General features: G+C 43.7%; 1 pseudogene; it reads left to right on the top strand.

Moving 5' to 3' along the window:
- The first annotated feature begins 63 nt into the window (after positions 1-63).
- Positions 64-1,478, top strand: LOC102920291 (heterogeneous nuclear ribonucleoproteins A2/B1 pseudogene; annotated as a pseudogene).
- The last annotated feature ends 6,300 nt before the right edge of the window (positions 1,479-7,778 follow it).

Genomic DNA, 7,778 nt, shown 5'->3' with positions numbered 1-7,778 from the left:
GTAGCAGTGGTGCTGGGTCCTGTATATAGGTGCTCACAGCGGCACAGTTTCTCCAGCAGTGGCTGCTCTCACCAAAGTATCAGGATGAGTTCCACGCATGTGTGTACATGGAGATCTTTCTCATCTTGCTAGGCTATGGGAAATCAGATGGCAGCAACTGAGCCCATGATGGAGAAAACTTTAGAAACTGTTCCTTTGGAGAGGAAAAAGAGAGAAAAGGAACAGTTCTGTAAACTCTTTAATGGTGGCTTAAACTTTGAAACCACAGAGGAAAGTTTGACAAACTACTATGAGCAATGGGAGAAGCTCACTGACTATGTGCAAGCAAAATGTCAAGAGGATTTGGTTTTGTAACTTTTTCATCTGTGGCTGAGGTTGATGCTGATGCTGCCATGGCTACAAGGCCTTATTCCATCAACATGAGGGTAGTTGAGACAAAGCATGCTACAGCAGGGAAGAGGCCTGGAAAACCAGGAGGCCATGTGACTATGAAGAAGCTGGTTTTTGGTGGAATTCAAGAAGATGCTGAGGAACACCAACTTAGAGATTATTTTGAACAATATGGAAAAATTGATACTATCAAAATAATTACTGATAGGCAGTCTAGAAGGAAAAGAGGCTTTGGCTTTGTTACTTTTGATAACCATTATCATGTGGATAAAATTGTATTGGAAAAATATCACATCATCAATGGTCACAATGCAGAAGTTAGAAGGGCATTGTCTAGACGAGAAATGCAGGGAGTTCTAGGAGTGGAAAAAGAGGAAACTTTGGATTTGGGGATTCTCAGGGTGGTGGTGGCAATTTCGGACCAGGACCAGGAAGCAACTTTAAGGGGGAATCTGATAGATACAGAAGTGGATGTGGATTTGGGGATGGTTATAATGGGTATGGAGGAGGATCTGGACATGGCAATTTTGGAGGTAGCCCTGGTTATTGAGGTGGAAGAGGAGTATGTGGTGGTGGAAGACATGGATATAGCAACCAGGGTGGGTTTTAGTTATTTGGCAGTGCTCTTACCCTGTGAGGAAATGTCACGAAACATGACAGAATCCACTAACAAGAGTTTTAAGATAAGAGAGAAAGATAGGGGTGCTCAGGCCTGTTAAAAAGACATGTGCATGGGGAAGAAGAAGGAAGCTGGGAATATGGTGCCAGCTTATAAAGGCTGGGTCACGCAGGCATACACAGGTCCATGTGGCTACTCTACGCATGCACGTAGATCACATGGTTGTGTTGTGCACTCTTACACAATCATGCAAAGCCACAGGTCCTGGTCACACGAGATGCCTTGACCTGGAAATGGCTATTTTGACCTGGAACTGCCTAGGCAGAAGTGTCTAGGTTTGCCGGACATGCCCAACCATGGGGGTGTGTTGTGACTCTATCATCTCTGACTCTTCTTTTTTAAAAAAGAAAAAAAAATGTGGTTGAGTGGGTATGGGGCGACGTTTCTCTCAAAGACTGCTTCCAGCTGAATAGTGGGTGTTGGTTGGCTATTGGGGGAAATGGGGAGGGTAGCCTGTGAAGTCCTGGGATGATGGTGGAGGAGAGGGTCCTGGAATGAAGTTGTGCCATCCCCTTGTTCTGCAGCTGTCCATCCTTCGTGATGTGGCTGGGAACCTTTTGTCTGACAAGATACTGGTGACATAGAAAAAGCTTAGAGAAAAAAGAATCATTATTATTTTATTTTTGGAGTTGGCATTTATCTGAGGTAGATCTGGCCTGCCCAGATGGAGACATGTGACATTTATCTGAGGTAGATCTAGCCTTAGTACTCTGCTTAATTTTTATCTGAGACAGGGCTTATTAGAGGTAGTTTATTTAAGGCACCTGTTTCCTTTATTAGTTTAGCATTTAAGAAACTCAGGTGATCAGTTGCTGAGTATTGAACAATGATAGACTGTTGTATTATATTTTTCCTTGCTGCCTGGATATTTTTGATGGTCCTTTTTGCCTCTGGGTCTGTGTGGCCCTAGTTGGTAAAGGAAGGAGTGATACCTTATTCCTCTGGAATTGGTGACAAGGCAGTGGATCCTGATGTCCTCTGGAGCTTGAGAGTACAAGGCCCTGTTAGTTTTACTGTATATGAAGAGATTTTTCTGGGATGGAGTGAGATAAAAGGTTTTAGATGAGACAGGTGGACCCAGTGAGGGAAGCAGCTGAAGGAGTTTAGCAGTTTAGCAGCTGAAGGAGTCACAAGAATTACCTTGAAGGGTCCCCTGCCACTTAGGGGAAAGGGGTGAGGGGCACTGGCCTGGAGGAAAGAGAAGAACCTGATCCCCGATGTGGATTGGAGGTGGACAATTATTGTCACACAGCTGAGGTAATGAACAGTCTGCGTAGCTTCATAGGATAGACCTTAGGAGACATAAAAAAAGGGGAGTTACTAGGCTATCTGGAACAGCTGGAGGGTTTAATAAAAGACCTGGTGTTAGAACTGGCCTTCCATACATTAGTTCAAATGGAGAAATTGAAAGAGGCTTTTTAGGAAGAGCCCTGAGCCTGAGAAGAGCTAGAGGCAATAATAATACCCAGCCAAGGTGAAGTTCCTGTGATGTCTTAGTAAGAATAGTTTTTAAAAGACCGGTTGGTATGCTCCACCTTTCCTGAGGATTGAGGATAGTATGGGATATGAAAATGCCAAGGAATGTTAAGAGCCTTAGCTAGTGTCTGAGAAATCTGAGAGGTGAACTCCGGGCCATTGTCAGATTGAAGAGAAGTAGGAACCCCGAACTGAGGAATAATTTCTTGGAGAAGGAGGTCTGCAACTGTCTGAGCCCGCTTATTAGAAACCAGATATGCCTCCACCCAATTTGAAAATGAGTCCACCATCACAAGGAGATATTTAACTTTCCTGATGGTGGGCATATGGGTAAAATTGATCTGCCAGTCAGTCCCTGGAAGGGAACCTCTAGCCTGGTAGGTGGGAAAAGGCTGACTCCTATACTTGGTATTGGGATCTGTTTTTTTGGCAGATCTCACAAGAGGCAGTAATAGTTTTTAAGAACTGTAAGTCTTCAGAGTTGGGCTGCAGGTGGGCTTTTACAAATTGAGACAGAGCAAGACTATTAGGATGAAAGAGCTGGTATAGATAGAACAGAATTTGTCTAGTGTCTGGAGTTCCCTGTGAGGGTGTAGGCTATACTGTATGGATTCCCTGTGGTGGGTGAGGTGAGACTTGGCTCTGGAGGGGCGCTGTCCTCACTGCCTGGTCAGCCCATTTGTTTCCCCTAGAGATGATGGAGCTATTGATCTGATGAGACTGGCAGTGGACAATTCCTATAGGCTTGGGGAGGTGTGAAGCCTCCAGCATGGCCATTAGTTGGCCTGAGTTAGATATGGATCCCCCTTTCGCTGTGAGAAGGCCATGCTCCCTCCAAATAGCAGCATTGGACAGGAGGGTATGAAATGCATATTTGAAGTCTGTAAACATTTGGAGATTGTCCCTATGCCAATTGGAAGGCATGGGTAAGAGCTATCAGCTCAGCCTGTTGGTTAGTGGTGTGTGTGGGTAATGCCTGTGCCTCTATTATCTCAGTATCTGACACTATGGCATAACCCACTTTATGGGTCCCTTCATATAAAAGGGAGCTACTTATATCTGTGTATCAGGTATAAGTAGCCTGAGGCAATGTGCCCTCCTGTATGTGTGAAGGATGAGGTTCCTCTAAGGTTTCAGTGCAGGAATGAGAAGAATAGTCAGCATTAGGTTGAAGGAGGAGGCTTGAAATATTAAGGGGTGGACAAGTCCAGAAAGTGTGGCATCCTCTAGTAATGCCACCTGGAGAGAAAGAACCCGGGAAGGAGATAAAGTTTGTAAGCCTTTATAAGTTAAGAGATGGGACAGATTATGATGAGAGAAAACAGTAATGGATGACCCAAAGCTTAGCTTCTTTAATTCCCAAATAAGGAGCTCTGCAGCTGCTAAGGCATGGATGCAAGGTGCCCAGCCCTGATTGGTAAGGTCTAACTTCTTTGACAGATAGGCTAAAGGTGCAATGGAGGGTCCCAGCTGATGCCCTAGAGTTCCCAGGGCAAATCCCTTTTTCTCTGCTACATAGAGGGAGAAGGGACGGGTTAAATCTGGAAGATGAAGTGCTGGGGCCTGAAGAAGAGCTTGTTGGAGCTTTTGGAAAGGTTCAGTGACAGGATGGAGGAGGGGCTCATGTGGTGAGCCCTGAGCTGCCTCGTATAATGGACAAACAAGGAGAGAAAAAGATGGAACCTAAGACTGTAGGAAGCCAGCTATTTCTAGGAAAGAAAGAACCTCTTGTTTAGTATAAGGGACTGTAAGAGACTGGATTAGACACTTTCTGTCTACAGTAATAGTCTTGTGGGTTGGAGTAATGGTTAGACCCAAATAGGTGACCTGGGGAGTTGACAGCTGAACTTTAGAAGGGGATACCCTGTAACCTTGGCTGGATAAGAAATTTAGGAGAACAGAGGTGTTAGTTTGGCTAACCTGTAAGGAGAGGCTACAGGGTAAAATATCATCTACATACTGTATTAGTTTAGAGCCAGGGAGAGACAGAGAAAGCAGGTCAGAGGCCAGAGCCTGATCAAATAGGTGTGAACTGTCTCTGAATCCCTGTGGCAGAGCAGTCCAGGTCAGCTCTCTGGACCAGTGAGTGTCAGGGTCAGTCCAGGTGAAAGCAAAGATATTTTGAGACTGAGGACTGAGAGGAATAGAAAAGAAGGTGTCTTTGAGATCTAGAACTGAGAAGTGAGAGGTTCCCAAAGGGATAGTGGACAGGAGAGTATAAGGGTTAGGCACTACAGAATGGAAAGGGACCACTCCAGAGTTAATGAGCCAGAGGTCTTGAACCAGGCGGTAGGTTCCATTAGACTTTTAAACTGAAAGTATGGGGGTGTTAAAAGGTGAAGATGTTAGGTGGAGCAGCTTTTTCCTGAGAAGGCCAGAAATGATAGGTTTAATTCCTCTTAGGCTCTGGAGTGAGAGAGGGTACTGAGCTTGGGTGATATATCTGGTAAGATTTTGTAGCTGGATAATAATAGGCTGATGGTGTCTAGCAATGGAAGGGTTTTGGGTATCCCAGACTTTTGGGTCTACCTGAGAGGCTGGCAGGGGAAAAGAACTGTTAGAGTCAGTAGAGTGAGTGGCTAGGAGAAGGAGGAGGGGAGCTGCTGGCACATCTGGGATGAGGTGAATGTATGGAACAAAAGAAATGGATGCTCCTACCTTAGCTAGAAGATTCCTTCCTATTAAAGTTACAGGGCAGCTTGGCACCACTAAGAATGTGTGTGTGAGAGGGATGCCACTGAAAATGCAATTAATGGTGGTGTCTGATGAGGTAGGTAAGGCTGTCCCCCAAGCCCAACAATAGGGAGACGAGCAGGAGAGGTGGGCTCTCAAAACTCTCTCAGGACAGAGTAGGTAGCTCCGGTGTCCAAAAGGAACGAGATGGGGTGCCCATTTACTTTTATTATTACCCTTGGTTCCCTGTGTGAGATGGGAGTGGCTGGGGTGGGAACCAGGCAGTGTCAGTCCTCGCTGTAGGCCAAGCCTAGAAAGTCAGCCAGAGGGTGGTCTTCGTCTGCCGTTCCTATGTCACTTGGGACATTAGGACAGTCAGCTGACCAGTGACCCTTTGGCAACATTTTGGACAAGGCCTTGTCAGTGCCCTTTGTGGGGCAGTGGTGCAAGCCCAGGCCCAGACTATGGAGGTGGAGGAGGAAATTATGGATGTAAAAATTACAATGATTTTGGAAATTATAACCAGCAACCTTCTAACTATAGCATAATAAAGAGTGGAAACTTTGGTGGTAGCAGGAATATGGGAGGATCATATAATGAAGGAAACTATGGTGGGAGGAGCTGATACTGAGCTTCTTCCTACTTACCGTGGGCTTTATTGTATAAATAGGAGAGGATGAGAACCCAGAGGTAACAGAACAGCTTTGGGTTATCAAAATAACAATGTAAAGGGAACTTTTATCTCAGCCATGCATAAATACGAAGTGATATGGCAGAAGACTCTAGAGCAGATATAGAGAGCCATTTGGGTTGGATTATTTAATAACATTGCCCCACTGTGGAAGAAGGATTGTAAAGAAATACCTTTGAAAGAGTTTCTTATCTGTTTAATTGTTATTTCTTCCTAGTGGTCTTTTTTCAGAGTGTAGAAACATTTCTTCTTTGATAATGTTAAATTTGTAAGTTTCAAATGTCATGTGGAACCTTTTTAAAGATTTCTCTCAAAAGTTTTGAAAAGCTATTAGTCAGAATCATGGTGTAATAAGACATAGCATTTTTCCTTTAAAAATTTTAAGTGCATGTATAGAGTTAGGAAGCTATTCTACATTTGTGATTTAATAAAATAATTCTGAAGGAAAAAATCAACAGAAGCAGCTAAATCTTAGAGAATAGCCATTCAGGTAGTGTAGAGGGAATATCGGGGAGTAAGGGGGTCCAGCCCCTCGATAGTCCCCTCCCAGGGTCTGGGAAGAATCTACAACCAGCTGATAATTAATCTTTGATAAAAAGAAATAAATCTATGTACACAAAACTCCTTAGTTCATACACTTTATTATTCTGTGATAGTTTTCTCTCTACACAGCTTCTATTCTGCTGTCATGTCTAGCTCCTTTCTTGCCTAATTTCTCTCTATATTTATCTACTGTCCCCTCTAGGTTCTATCTTAATTCCTTCATCTAGTTCTGTCTCTTCTAGGTTCTCATCCATCTAGTTCTTTCCCCTATCAGCTCCTCTCCCATCTCCTTCTCTCTCATCTGGCTCTTCCTCATCTTGTTCTTTTCCATCTGGCTCTTCCTCATCTCCCATCTCATTCCTTTAGTATTCTCTTCTAGCCCTTCAATCTAGTTCTTCCCTATTTCAGTTTGTTGCTCTTCAGTTCTTTTTTTTTTTTTTTAAAGATTTATTTATCTATTATGTATACAGAGGAGGGCACCCCGTCTAGTTCTCTTTTCTCTTCTCCATGCTGTTCTGCTGTTCTCTCCATCTACAGAAAATACCTGCCTTTTCCTTCTTTGGGCATGTAGTTCCTTGCCTCCTCAGGAATGTTTTATCTCTCACCTTGATATGTAAAAAACTTCTTTTGTTCTCAGTCAAAGTGCTCTGGAGAACCACTAAGCTTCCTCAAGGCCAGAGGATGGTCTGAGCTTCTTTAGCACAGGAAAAAAAATTAGGTGTCTCCTGCCAGCTTGTCTCCTAAACTCAGCAGGGCAGTTAGTAACTTAGTAGGTTCATCAGGTCAGGGGATCTGAACTGTTACTAATTGGACTGGGCATGCAAGGATTTCATAGCAGAAGACAGCTGAAAGACAGCAGAAGACAGGCTGGGTAACACCAAATATTCATAATACATGGCTTGCCTTTTGACAGACCCTTGGCCAGTCAAAGTTTAGCTTTAATACACAGCTGAATCTCTATGATATATTCTTGTAGCCCCACAAGAAGAGACCACCAACAGACATACCAAGGGGACCCAAAACAGGCCATGGCAATCCAGGAGTGCAGCCAACCTGTATACCACTGAGAAAAACCAAACGTTATTGTTGTGGAATATTATTTTCAGATGGGTTAAATTTGTTTATGCTGTGGAACATTTGTTTAATGATGCAAAGATGTGTTGCATTTTTTTTATGTTGCATTTGTTTAACTCTGTGAAGCTGTGTTATTTTACCTGTCTAAAATACCTGACTAGTCTAATAAAGAGCTGAACGTCCAATAGCAAGGCAGGAGAAAGGCTAGAAAGGGCTGTCAAGCAGAGAGAATAAATAGAAGGAGAAATCTGG

The sequence above is a fragment of the Peromyscus maniculatus genome, chromosome 21, assembly GCF_049852395.1.
Source record: "Peromyscus maniculatus bairdii isolate BWxNUB_F1_BW_parent chromosome 21, HU_Pman_BW_mat_3.1, whole genome shotgun sequence".
NCBI classification, from domain to species: domain Eukaryota; kingdom Metazoa; phylum Chordata; class Mammalia; order Rodentia; family Cricetidae; genus Peromyscus; species Peromyscus maniculatus.
The sequence above is the reverse complement of the archived record's forward strand: the minus strand, read 5'-3'. Positions and strand labels throughout refer to the sequence as shown.